At 36.4% G+C, this 11,853-nt stretch overlaps 1 protein-coding gene across 1 annotated transcript in view; it reads left to right on the top strand.

Annotated features, from left to right (window-relative positions):
- Positions 1-11,853, top strand: part of UBE2H (ubiquitin-conjugating enzyme E2H) — a 98,257-nt gene that overhangs the window by 15,650 nt on the left and 70,754 nt on the right. The gene's annotated exons all lie outside the window — the stretch shown is intronic.

The raw sequence follows: 11,853 nt of genomic DNA, 5'->3' as shown, positions 1-11,853 counted from the left end.
CCGCCCCTTCTCCCTAGGAGTTCATGGATTTTTGTATGATGAAAGTGTTATGTATATGCAACACATTATTTTCTTGAGAGAGTATATTTATAGTTTTGGCTATTGGGTAAATGATCTCTGGGAAAGTAATACATAATCATACTAAAATTTGGTCAGACCCCTTTGGTTCCTAGGCTGAAAGGTCAAGTCAGTTAGGAGAAAGGTGAAAATGATATATTAATGGAAAATATCTTGCTAGTTACATGTATAGTGGTAATAAATTCTTCATTTTGAGATAATAGGGGCTAAATCAGAATTTGTCCATTCCTAGGGACACTGGGCTTTGTGTGATCTATAACTCAGACATGGTTGTAAGCATGTGCTTAGGGTTTAGTGACTCTGTGGTGATTTTAATTAGACCTTTGACCTTAAGTAATGCCAGCACCTGGATGTCACATAGGTGCTGAGGTCATTCTGTGAGGTCATCTTAACTAGCTTGATGACTGTGGGCAAGTATGTTCAACTGGTTCTTTTATACCTATTTCCTTGTAGCCAAGTGGGCCTTTTTTCTATTTTAATCAAGATTTTATTATTTTCAAGCAGTCTCAGGTTCATAGCAAAATTGGCTGGGAGTGGGAAGGGGATGGTTTATAGAGATCCCCCATGTCTTTTCTCACTCATTAACAGCTGCCTCCATTATTATCTCCCCCCACCCTCTGGAATGTTGGTATTTGTTTTTAACTGATGGACCTACATTGACATATTAGCAAAATTCCATAGCTTTTAGGCTTCACTCATGGTGGTAATATATTCTGTGTGCCTGGATATGTGGAGAATGACATGAATCCATCATTAGTGGTATCAGAGGATTTTTGTGTATTCTGCTAGTCACCCCCCCAACCCCTTAGCAATCACTGATCTTGTAACTGTTTCCATAGACTTTTTCCAGAATGCCATGCAATTAGAAATTTTTAAGGTTTCTTCATGCCTTTTCATGGCTTCATAACTCATTTATTTTTAGTATTGAATAGTAGTCCATTCTCTGGATGTCCCACTGTTTGTTTATCCACTTAACTCAGTGGGCCATTTTTAGTGAATAGAACCAATACTCTTAACTGTTTCTGATATTTTTCTGCTTCATGTTTGTTTGTTTTTCCAAAAGAATCTTACTATCAGGTAGCTGAATTCTATTCTGCAGACCCCTTTTATCATTCTACCTACCTATTCCCTGAACTCATTCTATAATGAGCTAATTACCTGTCATTTTGAAATATTCAACACTTACTTTCTCTTGTGGCATCCTTGCTTTGAAAGGTCATGGCCCACTATTTGTGGATGAGAACCTGGGCTACACAGATTGGTCAGAAGTGTGAGCTCTTAGAGTAAAGCTTTCTAGTGATGGGTCTGGAGCTGACTGCATTTTCATTCATGCTTTTCTCTCTCATTGCAAACTTGATCTGCATGTTAGAGTATGTGCTCAGGAAACACTTTTTAAATGAATTGCCATAAATAGTATACCACAGGTTTTTCGCCATATCCTTGGGTAAATTTTAGACTGAATATTGGTCCATGTAATAGAAACAACATGGTTCATGCTGAGAGAGAGGCAAGTCCCCTTCAAATAAGGGACTTAACATTCTTTTATACACAGATGCCATTTGCCATTTCATGGATACTGTTTATTTTCCCACATGCACATGTGTACATGTGTTCTGATACTGTCCTATTTTATTAAATGCCCTTTTCAGATAATTTCTGCTTTAAGGTTCTTTGCTGTTTTTATTTTATATCACAGGAAAATATTAAGATTGTATATCAAGGAAAGAAATAGCAGAAACTTACATATTTAACTGAAACTTATAGAGATCATGTAACTACTTATACTTTGTGTGTGCCTCATGTTCTCTCATAAATTATAATGTTTCTAAAAAAGGTGACTTACTAGTAAAGATTTGATACTCTCAGCGTTTTGATGTGCTGAGGACTGTCATTGTGGACCTTTGTTCTTTTGTATTTATTTTTGACTTTCACCTACAGTCCATGAGGAGACTATATTTAAGAAGTGTTTTAACCACTTCCATAAAAATTATATGTGACCCATTTACTCAGAATAATGGGTAAAATACACTGTACTAGCCAGATATCAAAAAAAATCATTTGCCAGATGCAGAACTTGAGTTTTAGTGATCTGTTTAAGCTGCACATATTTCAAACTATATACATAAGTATAACTTTGCTTTGTGCATGCATGGATTGTTAAGGAGGACAGACTTTCATTTTTTTTTTTTTATAATTTGTGAGTTCTTTATTTACCCTGACCCTCTACACCAACATCCTGAAGTTTGCCTGTAGACCCCCAGCATCCCTGAGGCACTTTCTTGTCTTAGTTCTTTAAACTCACTTATTTGCCTTTTTTTGGTATTTACTCTTGTACTGATGGCACAAAACCAATGGTGGATAAACTGTTGATGCTATAGCCACCACTATTGTATAGTAATCACCATGTACTTCACCACCATATACCTGTAGTTAAAAAAGGTGGTTCACTTGAGCATGTCCTTGACCTTTGAGTATATTATACTTTAATAGTCTTTGTGATGATGAAATGGGAAGTACACTGCCTGCATACTGACAGTGTGATGGTGGTTTTTAGAAAAAGCACTTAAGTAATTTTAGCCACCTGAACTAGCTACTTTTTTTATGGAAAGCCATTTGTACTGGAAAGTATAGTGACAGACTGGTTATTCATACTGGAAGTTTGGCAGACATTTAGTTGATATTACAGGTTGCCAATGATAGGAAATAGCTTTAAAGCAAAATTAGAATTTTAGAGAACTTGTATCTGCCACCACATACTTGATAGTTTTGTTGTAGTTATATTTATGAAGTTATCAGTGGTGAAATTAACAACATGATTTTTTGATATGTGATGAGATGCATCCACATTTGGAGGATCTATATATCTGTGAACTGGTGTTTTCTAAATGACTAGTGCATGATAGATACATTCTTGGGTAAAGGAACCATTAAAATGCAAAGTAGGGCCCTCCCTGGTGGTGCAGCGGGTCTAAAGCCGGTTCAGTATGAGTTTGATTCCCGCCTGCCCTGGAGGTGACCACATGGCGTGGCAGACCTCTCCTGACCCACCCGCTGCTCCCCTCAGCAGTGGACTTCGTCGATCTGCCTGTTCTGTTCCCCACTCTGTCTCTGGTGAAGCTTCTCACCACCCCTGAGCCTCTGGCCTGCACCCCAGTTCTGTATGCACAAATAAATAAATCTTTAAAAAAAAAAAAATGCCAAGTAGACCAGAGGCTTTTAATGTAGTAGTATAAAAACTTTATTGGTAATTTTCCAGATCCCACATAGCCTTTAGCCTTTAGGAAACTACTGCTTGTCAAATTTTGGTATGATATTAATAAAGAATGTCCAAGATTATCTGCAAAAGTCACACTTTTTTTTTTCAAACTACAGTGAACAAGTACCAGATTAAATGGCAGAAACACACAGTAGAGTTCAGCTCAGTTCTGCTAAGCCAGACATTAAATTTTCAAAATCATTAAAAAAAAAGTCTTATTAAGTTTTTTTTGGGGGTAGGGGGTGAAGGTGGGGAGAGATTGTTTCATAAAAATGATATACATTGACAAACATAAAATTTATTTTTACATTAACATTTTAAATTTCTGAAATACTAAATTTCAGTAAGTACCACTATTATCACATTAAAGAAAAAACTCTTTGGAGTCATTTGCTTTTAAGTGTAAAGCTTTCTGAGAACCCAAAAATATTGCTACTTAGTGAAATCTTGTGCCTTTTACTTCCTTCTTGTGTATATATTTCCTCATCTGTTGACTATAAGGAGTTGGCTAATAGGATTTCAAGTCTCTGCAACTTGGGTATTCTTATTTTATCTGTAGACATGGAACATACAGTACTGTGTGTACATATACATAAAATGTAAAAGACCTTCACTGCCACTTGTGTACCTGCCTTCTAGGGGATGAGAATCAAAAATAACCTTATCTGAAACAATTAGAATCACTACTTTGTCACATGTACATTGGAATAGAAGGTGTCATGTTGTCACAAAGTCTAGGACATGCTTTATCTGTACCTAGCAGTGTGTTGGTATAATTGTAGGTTCCTTAATGAAATACTTGACTCAGAGAGAATTGCATTTTACAGGAAACCATGTAAATAAACATTTAGCTAAGAAGAAAAATTGGTGTTGTGTGAAGATGGCAAGTATTTTTATATTGGTAAAGAATGTCAGGCTTATGCCATGTTTTATAGAGTTTAAAGCCTATCCCCTCCCCCATCTTAATATCTTTGAAATTGAAATGTCTTACAATTGGTGGTGAGTCACAGTATAATTGGCAGCTTTTTTCTTTCTTGGTGTGTCATAAAATAATGCTGTGTCATGGATGTGATGACATCCTATGCCTTTTTCTGTGGAGATGAGGAAACACATTGGATAGCAGCTAACTTCTTGGGCTACAGGGTATGCAGCATTAAATCTTGAGTTTATCAGGTACTGAATTGACTGGGCAGTTAACAATGGCCCCATTGTTAGAGTAGTCCATTCACAAAGCTCTTGTGTTGGTTCCAAGCTATCAATTCTAGTGAAAAAATTTAGACATTTAAGAGTAAAACAAAACTAATATACATTTCGTTATATACAAAGCTTTTTGTTTTTCTGTTTAATCATGTTGATGGAAGCATAATAGTCTAATTTCTTTCCATTTCTGTTGAAAAGAGGTCTTGGGAGAGTTTACGTGTAACTCTTGGATAAAAAAATAAAATGTGTGGAATTAAGATTTAAAACAATTTTCTCTCAATTAAAAATAATAGCTCACCAAAAATTCAGGAATTTAGATTAAAAATTTACTTAGGATTTCTGTTACTCTGAATCTGAGCACTGTTAATATTTATTCTACCTAGTGCTTGTTTCTTTCACCTTGAATAGGTCTGTTTTTAAATAAATCATTGAATCTTATTAACTGTGTGTGCCCCTGTTTAATTCCTGTATTTAAAGAATACAACCTTAACTTGGAGGTAGAAAATATAAAGATACTATACAAGTAAATAACATAGGAACCCTTAAAAATAAGTTTATAGAGAGGGTAGACCTTGGGAAAGTGTGGAGTTGTGTTTAATAAAGGCTTCTTGGGGAAAGCTGAGTCATAGAAACAGGAGGTAAATGGGAGTAGGGGAGGATAATATGGGAGATTCTTGGTAGTTCGGCTAGATTCAAGGATCAGAGGTTGTAAATCAGTCACTCTAGGTATGTATGTACCAAGGTACAGTTGAAGTTATTTGGGCTGCACATTTTGCCTTCTGTGATCTAATGGACTCTGGAGGTATGATCCTTACCTGTCAATAGTCAGAGGTTGTCGAGATCTGACTGTGGGTTGGCAGGGTTTTAGTTGTGGTTGTAGAAGGGAGTGAAGGTGTTTGTGCCATATTATACAGCAATGCATAAGATAATTTGAAATACAGGTACTCTTTTAGATACATACTACATTTGAAAAATAAAATATAGTAGAATGACCATAGATCTTTGGATTTGCATCTGCATTTGGTTTCCTCATCCAGAAAAAAAAGAAAATGTAAGTGATAACATTGTTGCAAAGATCGATTGAAATGATGTAGATGAATGCATTCAGTGTGTAATTGCTTAGTGTGAATAACTCAAATTGCAATTAGTTGCTAGTAACAGATCTGGAATAATACAGATATTCCGTGGAATTGTCAGACAGGGAGATGAGGGCAAGAGTGAGGTTATCCTTTGGTCTTTTTACCCAGCCATCTGACATCTTGAGAGGCAGTATCATTTAGTAGATGGGATCAAGCCCTGGTAGAATTCTTTCAAACAAATGTTGTATCAATAATTTCCCAGTAAATTTCTTCTGTATGGTTGTATGGCTTTTTTTCCTAAAGGTCTTATTTCTTATCAGCACATTAATTTCTCATGTAGGAAGAGGAAGAAAGGGGCAAGGCATAGGGGAAAAATGAGCTAAGACTGTTCTCCCCACTTGGGTAAAACAGTGTTTGCCTTGGTAGATTGTTAACATGTTTTATGTTTTTCTTACATATTTGGGAGCATTGTCATTTAGACCTGACTTGCCATGAAATGTCCCATTGCTTAGATTTTGGTTCGTAACATTTACCTCTTAATCATTATCCTGTGTTTTCTAAATTCTGCTTTACTAGGAACTAAGCTTATATGCTAACATTCTGTACTCTCCAGGCATTAAGGGAGAAGGAAAAAAAATATTAACTTGTTTCTTTTCACCTGTTAGTTTAGCAAGTTCCTTAAGAGAACCCAGTGTAGGAATTTTGTCATTGTTAGTGGTTGGCAGAGTTTGAAGACTTCCTGGAAATGCCCACTCAGGGTCCTTGCCCTTGGTTCTGCCTCTTGATGAGACCTTGCACCTTCTACTTTTTGGGTACATGTTTCCTTATCCATTGACTATTAGGAGTTGGCAGAGATGATTCCAAATCTTTGTAACGTGGATATTCTTATTTTATCTATAGACACGTAACATAGTTATTGTGTGTATACACACACACATACATAACGTAAAAGATCTTTACCACCATTTGCATACTTTCTTGGGAATGGAGAATTGAAAATAACTGTAACATACATTTAAGCTCTTACTTGACTCTAATAATTTGTAGATAGCTGTGGATAGTAAAAGTAAATGCTGCAGTTTGTTATCTTCTTGGTATGTCACTTTTATTAGGGCTTTCTCCCAAGTATGAAGTACAAAGCCTTGACTTCTTCATTTCTGATTTTGAAATATAGTACTAAAATGTTTCTTCCTATTTAGAAACCTGGTTGTTTTAAATTTGAGTAGAAAAAGTTTGCCTTATGCCAGTAATAGTAAATGCTATTTCATTGTTAGAAGTATCGTGCAAGTGTAATTATTAATACTATCCACTGTTAGCTCATCACCTGTTAACCGTATTTAAACCAAACTGTGATTGAATTATTTATTTACATCATTGTTTATTTTAAAACAATGCTTACATTTCCCCTCCCCTCAGATGTAGACCCCATAGAATCTCCTCCCCCAGTTCGTCTGTGCACTGTCACCACAGTCCCCTGTGCTCCTCCCTCCTTCAGATTCCTCTCTCCCTACCCCTCCCCTGCAGGATGTCTGTGGTCTATAATTGTCTGTTTTCGTTTTGTATTGTTATTTTTCCTCCATGTCTTATTTGATATTTCCCTGTATTCCTCCGATAAGTGAAACCATCTGATATTTTTCTGTTTCCTTCTGACATATTTAATTGAGCATGATCCCATCTAGCTCCATCCATGTTCATGCAAATGGCATAAGTTTGTCTTTTGATTGCTGTGTAGTATTCCATTCTGTATATATACCACACCTTCTTGATTCAGCCGTCTATTTTGGGGCATTTGGGTGTTTCCAGGTTTTACCTTTTGTAAACAGTGCTTCAGTAAACAGAGGCAGGCAGGTGTCCTTTTGAATAAATGTTTTTGGGTAGGTCCCTAGGAGTGGATTTGCTGGGTCATGTGGTAGCTTCATTTTTAGTAGTCTGAGGAACCTCCATACAGCTTTCCATAGTGATTGTACCAGTTTGCACTCCCACCAGCAATGTAGGAGAGTTCCTTTTTCACCCCATCCTTGCCAGCATTTGTTGTTGTTAGTGTTTTTGATAGGCACGATGTGATTGACTGCATACATGAATCAATGTTGCCATTATCAGTTGGTAGACTTAGGGCAAGACTTGTGGTCATTGGCAATGAGAAGCAGCTGAGTTAATGCTTTCTGACATCTGGGCACCTGCTCACTGTGTTTCAGGACAGGAAAACCTGTGGATCCCTCATGTCTAGTTTCACTTTTGTTTTTCATCTTGAGAGGCAGTGTCATTTAGTAGATGGGATAAAGCCCTTGTTAGAATTCTTTCAAACAATTAATGCAATTTCAAGCTAGTAAACTTCTCCTTTGTCCCCTGGCCCCTGATATTATGAACTTTATATTTCAGGATGCTTCCTGTTTTAAAACCAGTCCTCTTGAGTAGCATTCAACTTAAGTGTATGTAATTGGGACATTGTAGCTCATTATTAGTTAAGAACAAATTATTGAATGAATAAATCCTTTTACTAAAATTTGCATATTGGAAGTGATGTGATTGAAGTTAAGTTATTATTGTTTATTATTATTGCATTACTTCTAATAACATAAAAAAGTATTTCAACTTAGCAAGAAAGTGCTACTTTAAATTATTATTAATAATATTGCAGAACCTAGTCTACTTTCGCACTAATACTTACTGGTTAAATACAGCGGGAGGCCTTCAAGTTGGCCATCTTTTTTTTTTCTGCTGTCACATTTTTGTGACTAAAACTACAATAACAAATGCAACTTCATTTTATTCTGGAAGTTAGTTGATAAGGATAATTCCTGTAGGGTTGCATAATGATGACAAATATTAAGTTATTGCTTAACATTGTCTGGAAAATTCTCTATAATTTACTCAAGTGGAAAGACTATTAATGAAGGTGGTAATAATAATATTAGTGAATACCTGTGTCGCTGCCCACTATGTGCACTCAATAATATATATTTTGCCATGTTTTATCACGTGCATTTTTAGTTGAACCTTTTATAAATTGCAAACATCGTGATACTTTAGCCCAAACACTTTAACGTACATCTTTGAGTCGTTTTTTTAATGTAATCGACCACAGTACCATTACCACACCAAATAATATTAATAATTCTGCTTATGTAATTTCCAGAGCAGAGATAACGAAATGATCAGGTTTATCCATTTATAGAGAAACAAAGTGTAAGTGTATATTCTTAACTTAAAAAAAAAATTATTTATGCATACACAACTGGGGTACAAGCCAAAGGTGCAGGGCGGTGAGAAGATTCACCAGAGACAGTGTGAGGGGTTAGATCAGGCAGATGGATGAAATACACTGCTGAGGGGAGCAGTGGGTGGGGCAGGAGAGATCACCTCCGGGACAGGGAATCCAACTGGCACTGAAGTGGCTGCAGCTCACAGTATTCTACTTCAACCTGCTACACCACCTGGGAGGGCCTATATTCTTAACTCTTAAAACAATTTGACACTGTCTTGCACAAAGTTAGGAAAAATTGCTTTAAAATGCAGCCCATCCTAGTGGGAAGATATTTTTCATTCTAATTTATGCACTCACATTTCAGAGTTTAAAATAGCTGTTTTAGCTACACATTAAAAAAAAATTGCAATTAATATTATAGGATGTATTTGAAATGGACCAGTATCATTGAATTGAATTTTTAAAGCAAAGTGACCAAATGGAGCCTGTGTTGACATTTATTGTTTGTGTTTATTTTATACAATTTAGAGAGATAAGAAAGTGTTTTAGAAAACTCTCTGTTGTATGTGATTCTTGGAATAGGCTTTTGGGTTAATTGAGATTTGAGTAGAGGAAACCATATTTAAACCATATTAAAATCTTTTAAAAAGAGGGCCCTCCCTGGGCTACAACCACTTCAGTATGAGTTTGATTCCCTGCCCTGGAAGTGACCCCCATGGCCAGCAGACCTCTCCTGACCCACCCGCTGCTTCCCTCAGCAGTGTACTTGTCTGTCAGCCTGTTCTGGTCCCCACTCTGTCTCTGGCAAAGCCTCTCACCACCCCTGCACCTCTGGCCTGTACCCCAGTTCTGTATGCATAAGTAAATCTTAAAAAAAAAAAAATCTTTTAAAAAGAAATAAGCCCATTTTTCTGCTCTCAGAAAATGTGGGACGGTTAATACAATTGGATGGTCCTGAGTAAAGACTAGAGACGGTGATGGAGTCAGCCTCCCAGTCCAACAATTCTACCATTGGCGGCTTTGCGCCCAGTAAATGATACTGTGGGCTAAGGCTCAGCACTAGTGCCTGATACACAGCATTCTGATGTTAGCTTAAAAAGTATATGTGTGTTTTGAACATATGTCAATGTGTTCTGATGATACAGATTTCACGGCATTTTCAAGGTTATACTTTTTCCCCCTCCCTTAATTTGTTCACTTAAAAATGTTTTTAAAAGTATAAATTCTTTTAAGCACCACAACAAACATGGGGATATGATTAAGATAATAGGACAAGGACCCATTTTCCAGCTTTGTCAGTTCTTAACTTTTTGCCTTACTTGCTTCATACTACAGTCTGTGGCTTTATAAAAATATCTACCTTTACAATGTGAGAGACATGCCCTTGCAGGCCTCTAGCTAATTTCCTTCACATTTGACAAATAATGGCCAAATATATATAACCAGAAGCAGAATTGGTTGTCTTAAGGCTGCATATCTTAAGCATTACTAGACATAAAAATATTACCAAATAGTACAAATATTGTACCAAACTGTGTTTTCTTCAGTAGCACATAGGAGACTTCCTGTTTCTGTTTTTGTTTTTCATATCCATCCCCAGTTTTTACCTAGCTTTCTAATAGTTGTGAATCTAAAGATGTAAAATGTTATCCCGATGTTTGTCTTCTAATCAAATATTTTTGAGTGCCTTCTGTCAGATCCTCTGCAAAGCAGTGCAGATGGTACCAAGAGAAGTAGAGAGGAGCTTTATCCATCTGTGATGGGCAACAGGACCCAGGGGGAGCATAATGTAGGGGACCCTACTTGAAAGAGGGCTTTTTGGAAGAGATCAGACCTGACCTTGGTCTTGAAAGATGAGTGGGCATTTTCAGACACAGTGAAGTTGAGGACATTCCAGGTGGAGAGGAGGAGGGGAGTAGGCAAAGACATACAACTCTAAAATCAGATCACTCAAAGAACTTAACTGAGTGTTAACTACTGTGCCTAGAGTTCCGGGATTGGAGAGGCCAGAAACTGGGGAAAGTTTGCTGACGTGGGCAGACTGGAAGAGTTTTTTATATTGAAGCATTGGTGCAGGTTTTAAGCAGGGTATTAACAGGCGACTTTTGAATCTATAAATGGACTTTGGTATTTAAAAAAATTATGGTCAAACTTAGGTTTTAATTTCAGTTTCAAATTCACTAGCTTGTCTCATAACTGCCCTTTGAAACAGGTAGATAACAGGAATTTGTATTTTTCCTTTGAACTCCAGTTGGTCATTTGCTTTCCAAAATAGAAATAATTGTAGCCTCGCTGTGACATATTTGCCATCCTCCATGCTCTTTGGTTTTAAGTAGGGCAACAGATGGTCCCCACAGTATTTTCTTTCTGTCATCAATATGAATAGGTCGGAGGTTTGTACAGGGTTGGTAATTTTAAGAATTTGTATTTTTGGACCAAATCTATCATGAAGATGTTTTTCAATCCATCTCTCCATTCTATTTCATAGCAAGTGTGAATATAATTGAAAAACTTCCTTTAAAAAAGACTGAGAGTGTGTGGATGTGCATAATTTGTGTGTATAAGATATGAGAGAGCTCTGTAGGATCCACTCAGACTTTTGAGTTGCTGCCAGTCCTTTTTAATAGGGGCACTTGTTTTGCTTTAAGACATACAAGGTTGAGACCTGCCAGCACCTAATTTAAATAAAAGCAGTTTTTAGAGACCAAATTGCTGAGAGTGTTAGTGTTTTGAAATTCTCAATGCCTTAAAATAACAAAAGGTAAATACACATATAGTACTGAATGGTAAACACTTGTTGGTATGTCCATGCTTGGTAATAAATTGCTAGCAGTAGTGTGTGATCTTGATAATAAATCTCACATTTGTGTTACTTTTAAGGAGAAAGTACTCCTTAAAATTGTGTTCATTGGGATGCTAGGTAACAACGAATACTTCACAGATATTTTTTTTTTCTCCTCTTAAGATTCTATTTATTTATTTATTTATTTATTTATTTATTTTTTATTAAAAAGTTTATTTTTACATCATTTTTC

The sequence above is a fragment of the Condylura cristata genome, unplaced genomic scaffold (genome assembly GCF_000260355.1).
Source record: "Condylura cristata isolate star-nosed mole 26May11 unplaced genomic scaffold, ConCri1.0 scaffold00005, whole genome shotgun sequence".
NCBI lineage: Eukaryota > Metazoa > Chordata > Mammalia > Eulipotyphla > Talpidae > Condylura > Condylura cristata.
Note: the sequence above shows the minus strand (reverse complement) of the source record. Positions and strands in the feature narration are given on the sequence as shown.